Source organism: Hakea prostrata, chromosome 10 (genome assembly GCF_041222555.1).
Source record: "Hakea prostrata isolate BN-2017 chromosome 10, UWA_Hpros_2, whole genome shotgun sequence".
NCBI classification, from domain to species: domain Eukaryota; kingdom Viridiplantae; phylum Streptophyta; class Magnoliopsida; order Proteales; family Proteaceae; genus Hakea; species Hakea prostrata.
The window spans coordinates 35,197,814-35,219,911 of NC_142609.1; the positions used below are offsets into that span (position 1 = coordinate 35,197,814).

The 22,098-nt window shown below is 38.1% G+C and overlaps 2 non-coding genes and 1 pseudogene across 2 annotated transcripts; all 3 read right to left on the reverse strand.

The window, feature by feature from the left end:
• Nucleotides 1-1,545: 1,545 nt before the first annotated feature.
• LOC149002641 (uncharacterized) lies at nucleotides 1,546-1,971 on the reverse strand (annotated as a pseudogene).
• Nucleotides 1,972-2,839: 868 nt separating this feature from the next.
• Nucleotides 2,840-2,912, reverse strand: TRNAA-UGC (transfer RNA alanine (anticodon UGC)). Its single transcript has one exon. It is a non-coding gene; the product is annotated as a tRNA-Ala (tRNA).
• Nucleotides 2,913-9,577: 6,665 nt separating this feature from the next.
• On the reverse strand, nucleotides 9,578-9,650 carry TRNAA-UGC (transfer RNA alanine (anticodon UGC)). Its single transcript has one exon. It is a non-coding gene; the product is annotated as a tRNA-Ala (tRNA).
• Nucleotides 9,651-22,098: the final 12,448 nt, after the last annotated feature.

A 22,098-nucleotide genomic window follows, 5' to 3' on the forward strand; every position in this document is an offset into this window, starting at 1 on the left:
GAGGGTGGTTTTCCTAAACCATGGAGTGCACCCAGATAAGAGACCTTGTATTTGGCTAGGTAAGTCTCCACATGCGCTAGTCTATGCCATTGTTGTGACGAGTGGATGGTGAGGATAATGAGAGATTGTGAGCCTAGTGTGGACCTAATATCCCTTAATCCCGATCATGGTACTAAACATGGCCCTTACCCTATATCCTCGATCGTGCACTTTCTTTATGGATTGAGAGACCGTCCCTGAGGATTGGTATCCATAAAGTGTGTTACTAAAGTTAGAGATCTGCATTATAAGATGTATGGGAGCATCACATGCATATGATTGTGCTTGTTTTTTCTCCTCACGAGTACACCTCTTGGGGATTTCTTCTTTGAAATGGAACCACAAGTTCGGGACAGCAACAACTAGGGAGATAGGGAGTAGACTAAGGCACAACCAAGCTAAATATTTCGCTTATGTAATTTCAGTAGTACAACTGGACAATTGTAAAATTGAGCATGTTAAAGACAAGGAAATGATGTATCTTCTCTTTCCAAATTTAATAGATTCTACTTGTTATATTTGTTGTGGACAATGTGGACATAAGCTACTTATGCTACCGCATCGACAGATCTAATGGGCCATGTGCAGGAATCCCGTACCATTGAGCTAATCCAAATAGCCTCTAGGTCAGGATGTTACACATGATCTACATTTGGCCTGGTATGATTTGGGCTCAAAATTCTGACCTAGTGGGTGAGTCCAATGGTGCTAGATTAGGGTTAGGACAAGGTCCAGAGTGAGTGTTCAACCATGGATGGGGCCCTACAACCTTATATGATATTTTTGTTGAAAGTAGAGTAATAATATACAATTATGAATTGTTTTATTTTTTTGTAGTTAAGATCTAGGTGTCGGTCTAAGTTGGCTCAACCTGGCATTATTTCTCTTAAAAGACCAGGGTTAGGGTTCTAGTTAGGGATAGGCTAGCATATCCAACGTAAATATTTGAGTTTAAAAGGCGAAGCTCAATCTAACAACCCCCTCCCCTTGCCGATTCCCAAATACGAGCCCATAAATAAATATATAAATCACCTCATGCTGGTGAATGGTGATCACCATTCTTTCTTTTAGTCATTATCAAACCTGCCAAGGAATGGGAAAAGGCGCATGACTTCCTTGATCTTAATGTTTCGATATAGAAGTGTTAGAAGCACATCCACCTAATGATCACCAATTTCCAAGCAATCTACCATGAATTAATTTATGTGGTTACAACCTAGAAGCCGGCTTACAATAGGTTTGAAGCCCAATCATACTAACCAATTATAAACCAAATCAATTTCTGTTCGACCTAAAGCTTGGCATAAGGATGTCAATGAATAACCAGTAGCCAAACTGAATTCCCAAATTCAAAACAAATTGAGACCCTTACAAATCCTTAGGCTTGGAAAAGTAGATGCTTTTTACAAATGCACTTGCTGTGCAATATGGAACAAGATGTGAGTTAATTTCTTTCATTTCATTATCTATGTAATCATTAACAACAACAACAATTCCTTTTGGGAATCATTCTGGTCCACCATTCTCCACTTTTGAGAATGAAGCAACGGAAGACTGGTCATAGGACTTTTCCCAGTTTCTACAATCATAATTCCTGATCTCAATGTGATCCAGCGTACCTGGATCGACACATGTGATAATCACAGAAATCCCATCGGGATTTGATCTTGGTATATAAAAGGAGGTTATACCACAAACCTTGCAGAATGTGTGCTTCGCCGTATGCGTGTCAAAGGTGTATGTTGTGAGAAACTCCTTGGAATCTCCTAACAGTTCAAAAAAGGTGGCAGGAACTACGAAGCTGGTGATGCCTCTCATGCTGCAGTCAGAACAGTTGCACTTCCAAGCAACAACACTTCTTGGTGCTACCACTTTCCATCTCACATGTTTGCAGTGACATCCTCCATTGTGAACCACTTTCTCAAAATCCATTGCTGAACAGTCCCACAGTCCACGTAGAAGCGATGTATGTTTAGTAGCTATAATCAGAGTGAAAGTTCAAACAAAGCTATAAATAAGCATGGGCAAAAACAATTACATAGTTTAAGAATCCATCAGGGGGCTAATTTGAAGATGGGTTTGGTAGTTGATTCATCAGTAGGGTATGTAAATGGTGCTAGTTGTAACATATTGATTCTTTTCATGTCTTTTGGTTTGTTGGGAATTTTCCAAGGTACTAAGAGGTTGTATTTTTGCGGACCTAACTCTTTTCCTCTATCAATGAAACAACAGAATACCATTCACCTTTCTAAGAACACCAAATATGAAATCTCCAACCAGAGTCAAAAGAATATGTGTATGGCTCAAAAAACAAAGGAAGGGAAGTCATGAAAGCTAAATAGCAGTTTTCAGATAGTTTCAGCCTTTCTGGTTAAAAGGAAAATCTTCAAAATAAAACCATTTATGAGCTTTCACCAATTTAATAGATATACACATCCAAATGAGAAATCAAAACGAATGAGATTCAATATTTAAAGATTGAAATTTTGGTGCAAATTAATCCAACTTTCTAGTAGATCAACTTACATCACGGAAGTGGGCTGTTGGATCTTCTCGTACCACTCTGCCGCTCCCCAAGTTGCTTTGCAAGCGATCAGAACCCAGAAGCAGAGTATAAAATCAAGTGTACAACGAACAACTCACAAAAAAGGTGAAGATAAAAGAAATAAAGAGACGTGGTAGGATCATCCAATCAAAACGAAGCGAGCTCATGCAGGGGCATTGTGTAATCTTTCTTAATCAGTTATGATGGAAACCCTATTCCACCGAATGCAATTAATCATTGTTCGCTTGGGAGTGGTGGAGATGCGGGGTATCGAACCCCGTACCTCTCGCATGCAAAGCGAGCGCTCTACCATGTGAGCTACATCCCCATTGATGGTGTTTGTTTCCCTATCCCTACTAATACTCATGTTATGCAAGAAAAAGAACGTATAGAAATAGTTAAACATCCCATAACGAAAGCAAAAATTCCATGCAAAGCAAAATTGCTATTGGTGAATTTCCATTAAGAAATTAAAAGTCATTCCACGTTGTAGAAAACCCACCACCCACTCTATAGAAATCAAGAATCCAAATAGTAAGTAATAACGTAGAGACTACAAGTTCATTCATCAAGCTACACCGGATGGTACACCATACAAATTCTCAAACCAAAAACCCTTTTAAATTACATTTTGTACTATGATTCATTGCCTTAAAATTGGGTTCTTATACCATGAAATTGTAGATTTTTTTTTTCTTCCTTTTATGCAACCGTCTCTTTTTTTGATTGGTGTTTAGTTTGATATGGAAAAGAAATACCTCTGAATTGTTAAGTATTTATCAATTTAAACAAACTTAATACATTCAATTAGACATTCATATGTAATTATTTTGTAGAGAGAGCAATTTTGTAGCTCACTCTCTATCTAGGGAAGGTCTTTTGCCGAAAAGCACGACAAGTTGGCCATCTTCCCACCCCTGGTTGATTTCTCATTGTAATCAACTTGTGCGCTCTTTGCCTTCTTTAAAATAAAGTCCTATTTACAAAGAAAAAAAAAAAGAGAGGAGGTTGAAAGTTGAAACTCTCTCATTCTTAGAGGTTACATTGGATACAAACTCCTCTTTGCTATAATACTACTGCAAAGTCAATTTAAACATTTAAGTTTTATTAATTAATTAAATTGAAATCGATTTTCGCTAAAATGCAAAAGGAAAGAAAACACGTCAGTAGGACAGAATAATGCAACCTCCACAATTCATGCATTTGGATCTGCCATCGAGAGGTTCTTTCTATTACAATAGTATTTTCAGTAATCAATTGATGATCTAAAGAAGACCATCTGAGTGAATTTATAGAATAGAGATTTCATCTTAATAGACACGTGTCTTTACATTTTAACAAAACAGAGTATACATGTATCTTATTTATCTCTAATACCCTCCCTCAAAGTCAAGGGGCCTTCAAGAAGCTTGAGTTTGGAGCGGAGAAGAAGAAACCGAGGAGCGGATAGAGACTTGGTGAGAAGATCAGCCAATTGATCAATAGTGAAAATATATCGAACCAACAAAACCTTCTTTGCCACTTTATCTCTAACAAAATGAAAAACAACTTTGATATGTTTAGTCTAAGCATGAAAGACCGGGTTGGCCGAGAGATAGGTGGCCCCAATATTATCACACCATAATGTAGGAGGCTTTGTTTGAGGAATGCCTAACTCAGCAAGAAGAGACTGAATCCATGTAATTTCTATGGTGGCAAGAGCAAGAGCACGATATTCATTCTCCATACTCGATCGCGCAATAGTAGACTGTTTTCGGGATTGCCAAGAGATTAAATTGGAACCCAAGAATATAAGATACCTTCCCTGAGACTTACGATCATCTGGGCATCCTGCCCAATCAGCCTCAATATAAGCCGTGATAGAAGAGAAGGAGGATGGTGAAATATGTAATCCAAATAGAATAGTTCTTTTGAGATATCTAAGAAGACGCTTGAGCAATCCAATGATCTTCTGTTGGTGCACATAAAAATTGCATTATTTGCTGACCGAAAATGAAAGATTCGGTCTAGTAATTGTAACATATTGTAGACCACCCATAAGACTTCGATACATAGTTGTATCAGTCAAGAGTTTACCACCATCTTTCGATAAATGAATAGAAGATGACATGGGTGTGGTAATAGGCTTGGCATCTTGTAAGGCAGCTATACAAAGCAACCCAGAGATATATTTATGTTGTGAGAGGAGAATTCCTGATGACAGAGGAATCATTTCAACATTAAGAAAGAATCTACCGAGACCCAAATTTTTGAGAGCAAATTTAGAAGACAACAACTTAAGAAGGTCATCAATGGCGAGAGAAGAGGGTCTGGTGATCAAAATATCATCAACATAAACCAATACAAACAGAGAATCGGTGGGATGACGCCGAATAAAGAGAGAAGAATCTGTCTTTGACCCTTCAAAGCCAAGAGTAATCAAGTAAGAACTTAATCGTTGAAACCAGGCACGGGGTGCTTGTTTGAGTCCATACAATGATCTTTGCAATTTGCATACATAAGTTGAAAAGTGTGAATCAACATAGCCCAGCGGTTGGTTCATGTAGACATCCTCAAAAATAGTGCCATTTAAAAAGGCATTATTTACATCTAATTGATGAACCTTCCAAGTTTGGGAAACTGCCAAAGAAAGAATATTAATATGTATGGTAGTTGACTAAACGTTTCTTTGTAATCTAAACCATACTCTTGAGTATAGCCCTTTGCAACGAGATGGGCTTTATGCCTTTCAATTGACCCATCGGATTTTCTTTTAATTCTAAAAAGCCATTTACACCCAATTATCTTTCTATCAGCGGGTGGAGGAGAGAATCCAAGTATTGTTGGCTATTAAAGCATTAAATTCGTTGTCCATGGCTTGTCGCCAAACAACAAATTTAGAAGCTTGAATGTAACTTGAAGGTTCCAAATTAGAAAGTCCATTAGCCATTAGAGCAAGAGGTAGTGGATACTTTGTAGCATAAAAGCTTTTTGGAACTTTAATGATACAGGTTCCATCTTGGGAGGGTGTGACCATTGGATGATGACGAGCAACAAAAAAATTAGTAGAAGACACTGGAACAGCTTCGATCTCAGTACTAGGTGACCCAACAATCTGTGAAGTATTTGTAGCACTTGTTGACACACGTGAGGAGCCATTTTCATTTCCATTATCAGAAAATCCAACATTAAGTGTACGTGGAGGCCCATTACCATCAATACAAGCTGACCAAAATTAGGTATAGTTGCCTCAGTGTGTTGATTATTGACATTCCCATTGGAAAGAGAACAGGGCAGTGGCTCATTAGCAATAGGTAATGCATTTGTATTTGACAAATTAACAACCTCTGTTCTAATATGTGTAGGAGCAACAGCAGGGACAGCATTCCCATTAGAAAGAGAACAGGGTAGTGGCTCATTAGCAACAGGCAATGCATTTATATGTAACAAATTAACAACCTTTGTTCTAATATGTGTAGGAGCAACAACAGGGACAGCATTTTGTGGCTGATCATTAAGTAAAAATCCAGTAGAGTGTAATCCAGGTTTGTCATGAAAAGAACCATTAAGCTGTAACCTAGAGTCATGTATAACATGCCGTCCAGATTCACCATTATTAAGAACAACATAGGAAGGAAGTAGTAAAGGAAATGAGGGGGAGACTGAAGGAGTAGAAAATAAAGAAGTGTGAGACTGAGAAGGAAACAATGATTCATCAAAGGCAACATGCCTAGAAACAAAAATTTTACCAGTAGCTAGATGAAAACACTTATAGCCATGATGTTTGGGGCTATAGCCAATAAAAACACATGAAGCAGATCTATAGTCCAGTTTATGCTTGTTAAAGGGTCTTAAGAATGGGTAGCAACAACAACGAAAAACACGAAGAAAGGGGTAATCTTGGATTCTATGAAACAAACGAAAGAATGGAGAGTCAAAGTGTAATGCAGCAGAGGGCAATCTATTTAAAATAAAAATTGCAAGAGAAAAGGTATCAACCCAAAATTTCATAGGTAAACCTGACAGAGCAAGTAAAGATAGTCCTATTTCTACAATTTTCTATGCTTACGCTCAACTCTACCATTTTGTTCTGAGGTATATGGACATGATAGACGATGTTGAATACCACATTGAACAAGAAACTTGGAAAAACTTTGAAATTCCCCACCCCAGTCAGATGGAAAAGCTTTAATAGTTGCAAAGAACTGTTTTTCAGCAAGAAGTTTAAAGACTTGAAACACATTAAATGCTTCAGACTTATGAGATATTGTATATAACCAGGTAAAGCGAGTAAAATCATCAACAAAACTCACATAAAATCTGTGTCCATCTCTAGAGGCCTCATGAGCAAGACCCCACAAGTCCGAATACACAAGTTGAAGTGGTGTTGTAGTATGTGTAATACAAGAATGAAAAGGTAGCTTGTGGGATTTACCAAGCTGACAAGAACTACACAAATTTAAAGAACGAGCACCAGAACATGGAAGATCAAATTGAGAAACAACCCTATAAACAGTAGCATAACTTGCATGTCCTAAACGTAAGTGCCATACATTAGTAGAAGCTCTTACAGCTGAAAAAGCAACAATGGAATTAGAAGAAAACTGCTCCACAGGAAGATGATAAACTCCATCTTTAAGAGGCCCTGTTACCAGGATACAACCCGAGAAGCTATCCTTTAATATGGAAGGAAGAATCATGAAATTCAAAGAAAACAAAATTATCAAAGGTAAACTTGCTAATAGACAAAAGATTATGAGAAGCTGATGGAACATGAAAACAGAATTATCATTGTCAATTTCTTCATCACCTAAAAGCTGCCTCCCAAATTGAGTCGAACTTATGTGTGCCTGATCCCAAAGGTGAAAATCCTTGAATTGCCTGAACACTTCAGACCAATTAGTCTTGGAGGAGTGATCATCAAGGCCATTGGAAAGATTATGGTAGAAAGATTAAAGTTGGCTCTTTCAGGTATTATCTCACCTACCCAAGCTACTTTTGTGCCTGAAAGATTGATATCTGATAATATATTTATTTCTCATGAAATCTTCCATTATGTGAGGCATATTAAAAAGGCAAAATGAAATTTGTAACCCTTAAGTTAGATATGCAGAAGGCCTATGATAGACTTAATTGGTCTTTCATTAGAGCTACTCTCTTAAAGATGGGTTTTTGTACTACTTGGATTGATTTGGTGATGGAAAGTATTACATCAGTGTCTTACACACTCTTGTTGAATGGGGTGGAGAAAGATTAGTTTTTCCCTTCTAGGGGTATCCGACAAGGGGACGTCTTTCGCCCTTTATTTCATTTTGTGTGCTCAGGTTCTCAGCAAAATCTTTGAAGTGGCTGAACATGGAAAGCAGGTGAAAGGTATTAAGGTAAGGGGTAGGGCCCCTCCTATATCCCAACTCCTCTTTGCAGATGACTACTTAGTTTTCTCAGAAATGAAGCTTCAAGAGGTGACCAGTTTGAAAAATTATATGGACCTGTTTTGTGCAACCAGTGGACAAGCAATGAATCTAAAGAAGTCATCCATTACATTTAGTCCAAATACCCCTCAAAGATTTTGTAGATGGTTCTCCAGAATCCTGGGGAACAAACAAGGGGAGGGACCCTCAAAATACTTAGGTCTCCCTACCGAATTTGGGGTTTCAAAAAAGGATATATTTATGGAGTTGTCTTTGAGAACAAGGGCTAAGATTCAAGGGTGGAAGAACATGTATTTATCTCATGCAAGTCGAGAAGTGTTAATCAAATCAGTGGCTTCATCTATGGCCACCTACACAGGTTTTCACTTTTCTATCCCAACCTTAGTCCATGATGCTATAAGGAAAGACATTTGTAATTTCTATTGGGGGCACAAGGAGGGTGAGAAAAAGGTTCACTGGATTTCATGGACTAGGCTATGTAAGTCTAAGGATGGAGGTTTCAGCTTTCGGGAACCCCTACTTCATAATCGTGCTTTGTTGGGAAAGGTAGCATGGAGGCTGATACAAAACCCTGGGTCCTTATGGGCAAGATTTATGAAGGCAATTTACTTCCCATCAATGGATTTTAAGCAAGCAAAATCCGGAAATAGACCCTCTTGGGCATGGAAGAGTATTCTAGTGGGTCGAGAAGTACTTGAGGCTGGTCTTTTATGGGAGGTGGGCGATGGACAGAAGATTAATATTTTGGACAACAAGTGGCTTCCTTCACATGAGGATTATAGGGTGACAACAGTGAAACCAGTTGACTGTCAAGTTAATTTGGTGGCTGACTTGATACATGAAAACAATAGAGAGTGGGATTTCTAGAAAACCAGTCAAATATTGAATGAGAGAGATCGGACTGCTTTGAGAAAAATCAAGTTGAGCATAAACCACAGGGAAGACAAGTTAATTTTAGGACCTTCGAGAAATGGGTTTTATTCAACTAAATCTGCATACCATATGTTAGTTAACAATAGAGACAAAGCTCAAGCTATGGGAGCTTCCTCCTCTAGAGTACATAAGTGGGATGCAATTCCCAAATGTGTGTGGAAGTTAATTTGGAGTGCGGCTTCAGTCCCAAAAATGAAATCCTTTTTATGGAGATTATGTGCGGAAGGTACGGCAACGTGTGAAAATCTATTGAAGAGGCAAGTCCAAATTGACCCTTCTTGTAGAGAGTGTGGAGCAACCATAGAAACCTCATACCATATCATATTGGGCTGCAACTTTGACTTTCATTTTCTTTCTCTTGCCACCATCAAACCCTTGTCAAGTGATATACAACGAACAACTCACAAATCACTTCAATCAATCTAGGGAAACCTGCTTGCGCCATTAGATTTGAGAAATCGATTATTGTTCTTACCGTTCAATCTCTTTGAAACTTGTTATGCACAGAAAATGTGAAAATGAAAGAAATAAAGAGACGTGGTAGGATCATCCACCTCCCTGAGCCAATTTTGCGCGATAATAGTAAAAGTCCAAAGCGATGGAAACCCAGTCCACCGAATGCAATTAATCATTGCTCGCTTGGGAGTGGTGGAGATGCGGGGTATCGAACCCCGTACCTCTCGCATGCAAAGCGAGCGCTCTACCATGTGAGCTACATCCCCATTGTTGGTGTTTGTTTCCCTATCCCTACTAATACTCATGGTATGCAAGAAAAAGAACATATAGAAATAGTTAAACATCCTATAACGAAAGCAAAAATTCCATGCAAAGCAAAATTGCTATTTTTCAATTTCCATTAAGAAATTAAAAGTCATTCCACGTTGTAGAAAACCCACCCACCCACTCTATAGAAATCAAGAACCCAAATAGTAAATAATAACATAGAGACTACAAGCTCAACCGGATGCTAAACCATAAACAAATTCTCAAACTAAAAACCCTTTCAAATTACATCTTGTACTATGATTCATTGCGTTATACTTGGGTTCCTATACTATGAAATTGTAGATTTTTTTTTCCCCTTTTATGAAACCCTCTCTTTTTCTGGTTGGTGTTTAGTTTGGTATGGAAAAGAAATACCTCTGAAATTAATATGTATTTATCTATTTAAACAAACTTAATACATTCAATTAAACATTCATATGTAATTATTTTGTAGAGAGAGCAATTTTCTAGCTCACTCTCTAGCTAGGGAAAGTCTTTTGTTGAAAGGCACGACAAGTTGGCCTTCTTCCCACCCCTGGTTGATTTCTCTTTGTAATCAAGTTGTGCGCTCTTTGCCTTCTTTAAAATTGTTAAAGAAATGGAAAAAGGATCACATTATTTGAGCTGGAACTTCTAGGCGCGTTACAACGTCGCTTTCCTTAAGACGTAATTCGCCCTCACATCAAGGTGCTATGAGGTATTGCAAACCGTCTCCCAGGATACAAAGAAGCCCAACTTCGAGTTGAATCTCTTGAGTTTTGCTAAGCACTCGCAAAACTCAAGAACAGAGAAGACTTCGGGATTTTCTCTCTTGTACTGCTGTTGTGAAGCTAGACGTATATATAGGCATTGAGGTGCCTCTACTGAACAGTTCATGACTCTGTTAGTATGGGTGCACCTCTCTATAGGGATACGAATGCTGACGTTCAGATATAAGCCGTCGGATCGTTCGGCCGCACGATCTAACGGTCCATATTGAACCATCAAAACAATAATTATGGATCTACTTCCATCGCCCTAGATCTACCATTGATCATAACACATGATTTAGATCTGATCTCGCTCGAAGCGATGCAAGCGTATCAAAATAATCTATGCCCTCCTTTTGTGTGAAACCTTTTGCCACTAACCTTGCCTTAAATTTATCAATGGTTCCATCAACCCTTAATTTCCTTTTGAAAATCCACTTACACCCTATTGTTTTAGATCCAGGGGGTAAATCAACTAGTTTCCAAGTATTATTTCCTATGATGGAGTCCATTTCATCATTTATGGCATCTTTCCAGAAAGCAGTATCCTGTGACTTCATAGCTTCCTCATATGTTTTAGGATCTATCTCTACATTTAAAGACAATAAGGTTTGATTACTCTGAGTTTCTCTAGTACCTTCAACTAGATACATAAAGAAATCTGGGCCAAAAGATTTTTCAGTCCTTTGCCTTTTGCTTCTCCTTGGTTCTACACTAGGTGTTTGAGACTCTTCATTTATATCTCTCACAGTTAAAGAACTAGTGGTCCTAGGGATAGAAGAGAATCTGGTTTCATCAAAAATGGCATCTCTTGACTCAATAGAGTTGAAGACTCAATAATAGTGTTCAACTCTATTGAGTCATTAGGTTCAATAACCATGAACCTATATGCTTTGCTATGCAAAGCATATCCTAAGAAAATGCACTCAACACCTCTTTCACCTAGTTTCTTCCTTTTTGGTTATGGTATTTTCACAATAGCTCTACAGCCCCAAATCCTAAGGTACACCAAATTTGGTTTTCGCTTCTTCCAAAGTTCATATGGGGTCTTTGGGCTCTTCTTGAAAGGAACTCTGTTTAGTATATGACAGGCTGTTAATAATGCTTCACCCCAGAAACCACTATTTAAACCAGAATAGGACATCATAGAATTCACCATTTCCATTAAAGTCCTATTTTTCCTTTTTGCCACGCCATTTTGCTGAGGAGAATAAGGTGCTGTAATCTCATGTACTATGCCCACAGTTTCAAAGTATACAAGGTCATAGTATTCCCCACCCCTATCACTTCTAAGACATTTGATTGTTGTCTTACAAAAATTCTCAGACTCACTTTTAAATATTTTAAAATATTTCAAAACTTCATCTTTGGTATTCAAGAGATATACATAACAGAACTTGGAACAATCATCAATAAATGTTACAAAATATTTCTTTCCTCCTCGAGTAGGGTACTGTGAAGATCACAAACGTCACTATGTACCAAATCTAGAATGTTAGAATCTCTATTCACATTAGGAAAAGGCTTCCTAGTAATCTTAGTCAGCATGCACGTTTTGCAATTATCTGAATCATGAATAACTTTAGGAAGCAAGTCTAGTTTAACCATATCATTCATTTTACGAAAATTCACATGTCCTAAACGACCATGCCATAAAGAAAACGAACCAAGCATGTAAGCAGAATTATTCACTTTATTCATTGAAATAGGAACAACATTTAACTTAAACATACCCTCATACATATATCCTTTCCCCACAAAGAAACCACCCTTGGTCAGAATAAATTTATCTGACTCAAATACAAGTTTGAACCCAAATTTACTTAAAAGACTTGCAGACACAAGATTCTTCCTAACTTCTGGGACATGATAAACATCTGTCAGAGTGAGGGTTTTTCCAGAAGTGAACTCAAGTTTCACTTTCCCTTTTCCTTTCACTGTAGTAGTGAATGCGTTTCCCATGTAGAGAATACTCCCATCTTCTTCTAACTTATACTCAGAAAAGAAACTTCTGTCATTACAGACATGTCTGGTAGCACCAGAGTCGACCCACCAGGAAGTATCAACACCAAGAACATTGGCTTCAGAAATCATAGCCACTAGGTTCTCCTTATGGTTGTTCTTGTCATCTGATTTATCTGACTTCTTTTTCAGAAGCCAACATTCCTTCTTGATATGACCCATTTTGCCACAGTGATAATAGGGACCCTTTTTCTTTGGATCAAACTTCTACTTCTTGTTGGAATTAGAACTTGAGCTCCCCTTCCTCTTCATTTTACCTTTGTCAGAATCTTTCTTCTCTTTAGGGTCTTTGCCTTCCTCCACTACAAGAACTTTAGAGGTATCAGTTCCATCACGGATTCTGTCCTCTTCTTCAATTTGCATATCACTCTCTAGTTCTGCAAGAGTGACATCTTCCTTCTTGTGCTTCAGACTTTTCCTATAGTCTTTCCAGGCGGGAGGCAGCTTGTCTAAAATGGCTGAGACAACAATGCTTTCATCCATTTTCATACCATGTTGGGAAAATTGATTGAGGATTTGTTTTATTTCAAAAAATTGTTCCATCACTTTTCTATTATCTACCACAGTGTATCGAAAGAACTTACTTGCAAGGAACTTCTTGCTTGTTGCATCTTCCACTAGATAGGTGTTCTGCAAAGCATCCCATATTTCTTTTGCAGACTGCTTCTCATGGTGCATGTCGAATAGAGTGTCAGACAGTGAATTGCAAATATGACCTTTGCAACAGTAGTCATCAGTCTCCCACTTCTGCCTGTTTCGCGTCTCTGCGACCGTTTCATTCTCCTTCTCTTCTGGTTTGGGTGTCGTCAGTACATACACCACACTTAATTGACTCAATAGGAAATGCATCTTCTTCTGCCAGCACTTGAAGTTAGTTCCATCAAAACGATCCAACTTGATGATATCCATCGCAAGTTGCTTCAGTGACTGTGCCATCTCAAAAAAGGAATTACGTCTTAAGATTGTTAAAGAAATGGAAAAAGGATCATAGTATTTAAGCTGGAACATCTAGGCGCATTACAACGTCGCTTTCCTTAAGACGTAATTCGCCCTCACATCAAGGTGCTATGAGGTATTGCGAACCGTCTCCAAGGATACAAAGAAGCCCAACTTCGAGTTGAATCTCTTGAGTTTTGCTAAGCACTCGCAAAACTCAAGAACAGAGAAGACTTCGGGATTTTCTCTCTTGTATTGCTATTGTGAAGCTAGATGTATATATAGGCATTGAGGTGCCTCTACTGAAAAGTTCATGACTCTGTTCGTATCGGTGCACCTCTCTGTAGGGATATGAATGCTGACGTTCATATATGAGCCGTTGGATCGTTCGGCCGCACGATCTAACGGTCCATATTGAACCATGAAAACAATATTTATGGATCTACTTCCATCGCCCTAGATCTACCGTTGATCATAACACATGGTTTAGATCTGATCTCGCTCAAAGCGATGCAAGCGTGCTAAGTGCGTGCGCCACAAACGCCCACAGCCCACGCCGCGCGTGCGCTCGGACGGTATACCGTCCTCACTCATACACTGCACACACACTGGCGTATCTCATTATTATAAGTTAGAGTTAATAGGTGGTACCTATTAATTAAACTGGATTCCGACACCTCGGTTTCCAATGTGGGACTATATAATAATACACTTTCCTAAAATAAATAAAGGAAAGTTTTCCGCACTTACAGATCCAATAAAATGAAACATATTTTATTATATTAGAAATAATACAACAAAAACAAAGTCCTATTTACAAAGAGAAAAAAAAAAAAGAGAGGAGGTTGAAACTCTCTCGTTCTTAGAGGTTACATTGGATACAAACTCCTCTTTGCTATAATACTATTGCAAAGTCAATTTATACATTTAATAGATAAGTGTTATTAATTAATTGAACTGAATTGGATATTCGGTAAAATGCAAAAGGAAAGAAAACATGTCAGTAGGACAGAATAATGCAACCTCCACAATTCATGCATTTGGATCTGCCATCGAGAGGTTCTTTCTATTACAATAGTATTTTCAGTAATCAATTGATGATCTAAAGAAGACCATTTGATGTGAATTTATAGAATAGAGATTTCAACTTAATAGACACGTGTCTTTACATTTTAACAAAACAGAATATACATGTATCTTATTTATCTCTAATACCCTCCCTCAAAGTCAAGCGGCCTTCAAGAAGCTTGAGTTTGGAGCGGAGAAGAAGAAACCGAGGAGCGGATAGAGACTTGGTGAGAAGATCAGCCAATTGATCAATAGTGAAAATATATCGAACCAACAAAACCTTCTTTGCCACTTATCTCTAACAAAATGAAAATCAACTTAGATATGTTTAGTTCGAGCATGAAAGACCGGGTTGGCGGAGAGATAGGTGGCCCCAATATTATCACACCATAATGTAAGAGGCTTTGTTTGAAGAATGCCTAACTCATCAAGAAGAGACTGAATTCATGTAATTTCTGTGGTGGCAAGAGCAAGAGCACGATATTCACTCTCCGTACTCGATTGTGCAATAGTAGATTGTTTTCGGGATTGCCAAGAGATTAAATTGGAACCCAAGAATATAAGATACCCTCCCTGAGACTTACGATCATCTGGGCATCCTGCCCAATCAGCATCAGTAAAAGCCATGATAGAAGAGGAGGATGGTGAAATATGTAATCCAAATAGAATAGTTCCTTTGAGATATCTAAGAAGACGCTTGAGAGCAATCCAATGATCTTCAGTTGGTGCAGATAAAAATTGGCATAATTTGCTGACCAAAAATGCAAGATCTGGTCTAGTAATTGTAACATATTGTAGACCACCCATAAGACTTCGATACATAGTTGGATCAGTCAAGAGCATACCACCATCTTTCGATAAATGAATAGAAGATGACATGGGTGTGGTAATAGGCTTGGCATCTTGTAAGGCAGCTCCACAAAGCAACCCAGAGATACATTTATGTTGTGAGGACAATTCCTGATGATGGAGGAATCATTTCAACATTAAGAAAGAATCTACCAAGACCCAAATCTTTGAGAGCAAATTCAGAAGACAGCAGCTTAAGAAGGTCATCAATGGCGAGAGAAGAGGGTTCGGTGATCAAAATATCATCAACATAAACCAATACAAACAGAGAATCGGTGGGATGATGCCGAATAAAGAGAGAAGAATCTGTCTTGGACCCTTCAAAGCCAAGAGTAATCAAGTAATAACTTAATCGTTGAAACCAAGCACAGGGTGCTTGTTTGAGTCCATACAATGATCTTTGCAATTTGCATACATAAGTTGGAAAGTGTGAATCAACATAGCCCGGCAGTTGCTTCATGTAGACATCCTCAGAATAGTGCCATTTAAAAAGGCATTATTTACATCTAATTGACGAACCTTCCAAGTTTGGGAAACAACCAAAGAAAGAATATTAATCCGAATGGTAGTTGGTTTTACGACAGGACTAAACGTTTCTTTGTAATCTAAACATACTCTTGAGTATAGCCCTTTGCAACGAGACGGGCTTTATGCCTTTCAATTGACCCATCGGATTTCCTTTTAATTCTAAAAAACCATTTACACCCAATTATCTTTCTATCAGTGGGTGGAGGAGCGAGAATCCAAGTATTGTTGGCTATTAAAGCATTAAATTCGTTGTCCATGGCTTGTCGCCAAACAGCAGATTTAGAAGCTTGAATGTAACTTGAAGGTTCCAAATTAGAAGTCCATTAGCCATTAGAGAAAGAGGTAGTGGATACTTTGTAGCATAAAATCTTTTTGGAACTTTAATGATACAGGTCCCATCTTGGGAGCGTGTGACCATTGGATGATGACAAGCAACAGAAAAATTCGTAGAAGACACTGGAACAGCTTCGATCTCAATACTAGGGGACCCAACAATCTGTGAAGTATTTGTAGCACTTGTTGACACATGTGAGGATCCATTTTCATTTCCATTATCAGAAAATCCAACATTAAGTGTACGTGGAGGCCCATTACCATCAATACAAGCTGACCCAAAATTAGGTATAGTTGCCTCAGTGTGTTGATTAATGACATTCCCATTGGAAAGAGAACAGGGCAGTGGCTCATTAGCAATAGGTAATGCATTTGTATGTGATAGATTAACAACCTCTGTTCTAATATGTGTAGGAGCAACAGCAGGGACAGCATTCCCATTAGAAAGAGAACAGGGTAGTGGCTCATTAGCAACAGGCAATGCATTTGTATGTGACAAATTAACAACCTCTGGTTCTAATATGTGTAGGAGCAACAACAGGGACAGCATTTTGTGGCTGATCATGAAGTAAAAATCCAGTAGAGTGTAATCCAGGTTTGTCATGAAAAGAACCATTAAGTTGTAACCCAGGGTCATGTATAACATGCTGTCCAGATTCACCACTATTAAGAACAACAGAGGAAGGAAATAATATAGGAAATGAGGGGGAGACTGAAGGAGTAGAAAATGAAGAAGTGTGAGACTGAAAAGGAAACAATGATTCATCAAAGGCAACATGCCTAGAAACAAAAATTTTACCAGTAGCAAGATGAAAACTCTAATAGCCATGATGTTTTGGGCTATAGCCAATAAAAACACATGAAGCAGATCTATAGTCCAGATTATGCTTGTGAAAGGGTCTTAAGAATGGGTAGCAACAACAACTAAAAACACGAAGAAAAGTGTAATTTGGGATTCTATGAAACAAACGAAAGAATGGAGAGTCAAAGTGTAATGAAATAGAGGGCAATCTATTTAAAATAAAAACTGCAGAAGAAAAGGTATCAGCCCAAAATTTCATAGGTAAACCTGACTAAGCAAATAAAAATAGTCCTATTTCTACAATTTGTCTATGCTTACGCTCAACTCTACCATTTTGTTCCGAGGTATATGGACATGATAGACGATGTTGAATACCACATTGAACAAGAAACTTGGAAAAACATTGAAATTCCCCACCTTAGTCAGATTGAAAAGCTTTAATAGTTGTAGAGAACTGTTTTTCAGCAAGATGTTTAAAGACTTGAAACACATTAAATGCTTCAGACTTATTAGATATTGTATATAACCAGGTAAAGCGAGTAAAATCATCAACAAAACTCACATAAATCTGTTTTCATCTCTAGAGGCCTCATGAGCAGGACCCCACAAGTTCGAATACACAAGTTGAAGAGGTGTTGTAGTATGTATAATACAAGAATGAAAAGGTAGCTTGTGGGATTTACGAAGCTGTCCCAGAGATATATTTATGTTGTGAGAGGAGAATTCCTGATGATAGAGGAATCATTTCAACATTAAGAAAGAATCTACTAAGACCCAAATCTTTGAGAGCAAATTCAGAAGACAGCAGCTTAAGAAGGTCATCAATGGCGAGAGAAGAGCGTCAGGTGATCAAAATATCATCAACATAAACCAATACAAACAGAGAATCGGTGGGATGACACCGAATAGAGAGAGAAGAATCCGTCTTGGACCCTTCAAAGCCAAGAGTAATCAAGTAAGAACTTAATCGTTGAAACCAGGCACGGGGTGCTTGTTTGAGTCCATACAATGATCTTTGCAATTTGCGCACATAAGTTGAAGAGTGTGAATCAACATAGCCTGGCGGTTGCTTCATGTAGACATCCTCAGAAATAATGCCATTTAAAAAGGCATTATTTACATCTAATTGACGAACCTTCCAAGTTTGGGAAACAACCAAAGAAAGAATATTAATCCGTATGGTAGTTGGTTTTACGACAGGACTAAATGTTTCTTTGTAATCTAAACCATACTCTTGAGTATAGCCCTTTGCAATGAGACGGGCTTTATGCATTTCAATTGACCCATCGGATTTCCTTTTAATTCTAAAAAGCCCATTTACACCCAATTATCTTTCTATCAACAGGTGGAGGAGCGAGAATCCAAGTATTGTTGGCTATTAAAGCATTAAATTCGTTGTCCATGGCTTGCCGCCAAACAACAGATTTAGAAGCTTGAATGTAACTTGAAGGTTCCAAATTAGAAGTCCATTAGCCATTAGAGGAAGAGGTAGTGGATACTTTGTAGCATAAAAGCTTTTTGGAACTTTAATGATACGGGTCCCATCTTGGGAGCGTGTGACCATTGGATGATGATGAGCAACAGAAAAATTAGTAGAAGACACTGGAACAGCTTCGATCTCAGTACTAGGTGACCCAACAATCTGTGAAGTATTTGTAGCACTTGTTGACACACGTCAGGATCCATTTTCATTTCCATTATCAGAAAATCCAACATTAAGTGTACATGGAGGCCCATTACCATCAATACAAGCTGACCCAAAATTAGGTATAGTTGCCTCAGTGTGTTGATTAATGACATTCCCATTGGAAAGAGAATAGGGCAGTGGCTCATTAGCTACAGGTAATGCATTTGTATGTGACAAATTAACAACCTCTGTTCTAATATGTGTAGGAGCAACAGTAGGGACAGCATTCCCATTAGAAAGAGAACAGGGTAGTGGCTCATTAGCAACAGGCAATGCATTTGTATGTGACAAATTAACAACCTCTGTTCTAATATTTGTAGGAGCAACAACAAGGACAACATTTCGTGGCTGATCATTAAGTAAAAATTCAGTAGAGTGTAATCCAGGTTTGTCATGAAAAAGAACCATTAAGCTGTAACCCAGAGTCATGTATAACATGCTGTCCAGATTCACTATTATTAAGAACAACAGAGGAAGGAAGTAATAAAGGAAATGAGGGGGAGACGGAAGGAGTAGAAAATGAAGAAGAAGCGTGAGACTGAAAAGGAAACAATGATTCATCAAAGGCAACATGCCTAGAAACAAATTTTACCAGTAGCTAGATGAAAACACTTATAGCCATGAAGTTTTGGGCTATAGCCAATAAAAACACATGAAGCAGATCTATAGTCCAGTTTATGCTTGTTAAAGGGTCTTAAGAATGGGTAGCAATAGCAACCAAAAACACGAAGAAAAGTGTAATCTGGGATTCTATGAAACAAACGAAAGAACGGAGAGTCAAAGTGTAATGCAGCAGAGGGCAATCTATTTAAAATAAAAACTGCAGAAGAAAAGGCATCAGCCAAAAATTTCATAGGTAAACCTGACTGAGCAAGTAAAGATAGTCTCATTTCAACAATTTGTCTATGCTTACGCTCAACTCTACCATTTTGTTCCGAGGTATATGGACATGATAGACGATGTTGAATAACACATTGAACAAGAAACTTGGAAAAAATTTGAAATTCCCAACCCCAGTCAGATTGAAAAGCTTAATAGTTGCAGAGAACTGTTTTTCAGCAAGAAGTTTAAAGACTTGAAACACATTAAATGCTTCAGACTTATGAGATATTGTATATAACCAGGTAAAGCAAGTAAAATCATCAACAAAACTCACATAAAATCTCTGTCCATCTCTAGAGGCCTCATGAGCAGGACCCCACAAGTCTGAATACACAAGTTGATGAGGTGTTGTAGTATGTGTAATACAAGAATGAAAAGGCAGCTTGTGGGATTTACTTAGCTGATAAGAACTACACAAATTTAAAGATCGATCACCAGAACATGGAAGATCAAATTGAGAAACAACCCTATTAACAGTAGCATAACTGGCATGTCCTAAACGTAAGTGCCATACATCAGTAGAAGCTCTTACAGCTGAGAAAGCAACAATGGAATTAGAAGAAAACTGCTCCACAGGAAGATCATAAACTCCATCTTTAAGAGGCCCTGTTACCAGGATACGACCTGAGAAGCTATCCTTAATATGGAAGCAAGAATCATGAAATTCAAAGAATACAGAATTATTAGAGGTAAACTTGCTAATAGACAAAAGATTATAAGAAGTTGATGGAACATGAAGAATCTAAGATAATTGAAAAGATTTTCCAGAACAGATATGTTTGAATTACCAACATGCTTTATAGACAAACCTGTGCCATCACCGATATGAACAGAGTCATGCCAAAGATACTCTGAAGGTGAACTAATGGAAGATAAATCAGCTATTATGTGATGAGAAGCACCCGAATCTGGAAGCCATGATGTTACACCTTTCGAGCTCAAATTTTCCAGATTAACTTGCGGTGTTGAGGAAACAGCATAGTGTGCCTGAGGCAGAGAATTACCCAAAATTTTTTGAAAACAATTCTTAGTTGTATGCCCTTGTCGATCACAGAGTTGACACGAAACGAGAGGACGATAATTCCTTCCAGTTGCCCTACCAAAACCCCGACCAGGAGCTCTTCCATGAAATCGTTGAGGATAATATTGGCAAAAATTTGCAGGGGATCGTGAATTTACTGATGTCCGAGAATCAGAGGCTTGAACTACCTGAACAGTAACAGTGTTGGTCAAATCTTGAAGGACAGAAGCATGTATGATTTCTTCACAATACAAAAGACCCTGTAAATCTTGAAAACCAATTGAATTTTCCCGAGTGGTCACAGACGTTACAAAAAATTGGTACTTAGAACCTAATCCTCCAAGAACAAATAAGACCAATTCAGAATCTGATACAGGAACAGACACCAGAGCAAGAGCATCAACTAATTTCTTGATTTTGAGAAGGTAATCGGCCATGGAATTCCCGCCTTTCTTGATACTATGCAACTGTAGACGAAGTTGCATCAAATGAGCTTGAGACGATGAAGCAAAGATGGTGGCTAACGCCGCCCAAACAGCCGCAGAGGTCTCCAAACCAACAACATGAGAATGCACCGGAGTTGGAGAAGATGATCTTGTTTATACCAAAGAAAAAACGATGGATTTGCAACCGGAGTTGGAGAAGAAGAATCAAGAAATGGCACCGGTCGTGGATGCGTTCCATCAACAAAACTCATCAAACCTGAAGTATTTAGTAGAGGTAGGAACTGCGATCTCCATACCAGATAGTTATCACCAGTGAGCTTGATGGAGAGATAATGGAGGATATTCGCAAAAGAGAGAGAGGGAGATGATTATTGAGATTGCATATCTGAGGGCGATGAAGTTGACGGCATCGAGAAACAGAGAAACAAAAACCCTAACAGAAGAAACAGAGACGCGATGGAGAAGAAGCCTTTCAAGAACTAAACAGAACAGAAATTTACTAGATCTGAAAACACAGTTTTGAGGAAGATAACTATTTAAAAAAATGAATTGAATTTAGGATCGAACGAGAAACCTGATACCATATTACAATAGTATTTTCGGTAATCATTTGATGATTTAAAGAAGACCATCTGATGTGATTTATAGAATAGAGATTACATCTTAATAGACACGTGTCTTTACATTTTAATAAAACAGAATATACACCTATCTTATTTATCTCGAATACTTTCAACAGCTTTGTGCCTTCACCACCGCCATTTTCTTGATCCTCAATAGTTCAAAACATATATTGAATTGCAAGCGGTACAAACAAGAACACATCTAGTTCAATTTGAACCAATCTTTCTCCATTATATCATCGACTTTACACGTAGCTCTTCACTAATCATTGTCAAGACTTCCAAAAAAAAAATGGGGTGGTTTGCATACTGCACAGATGGTTTTTAGCAAAATGACTGAGAGCATGTAGTTAAGTGGTGCTTGGTGTTTTTGGTTGTCATTTTTCATTCTATGGACAATGTACAAAAGGTGTTTGATAAAATGACTGAGAGAAGGTAGTTTTGCGATGTTAAAGTTAT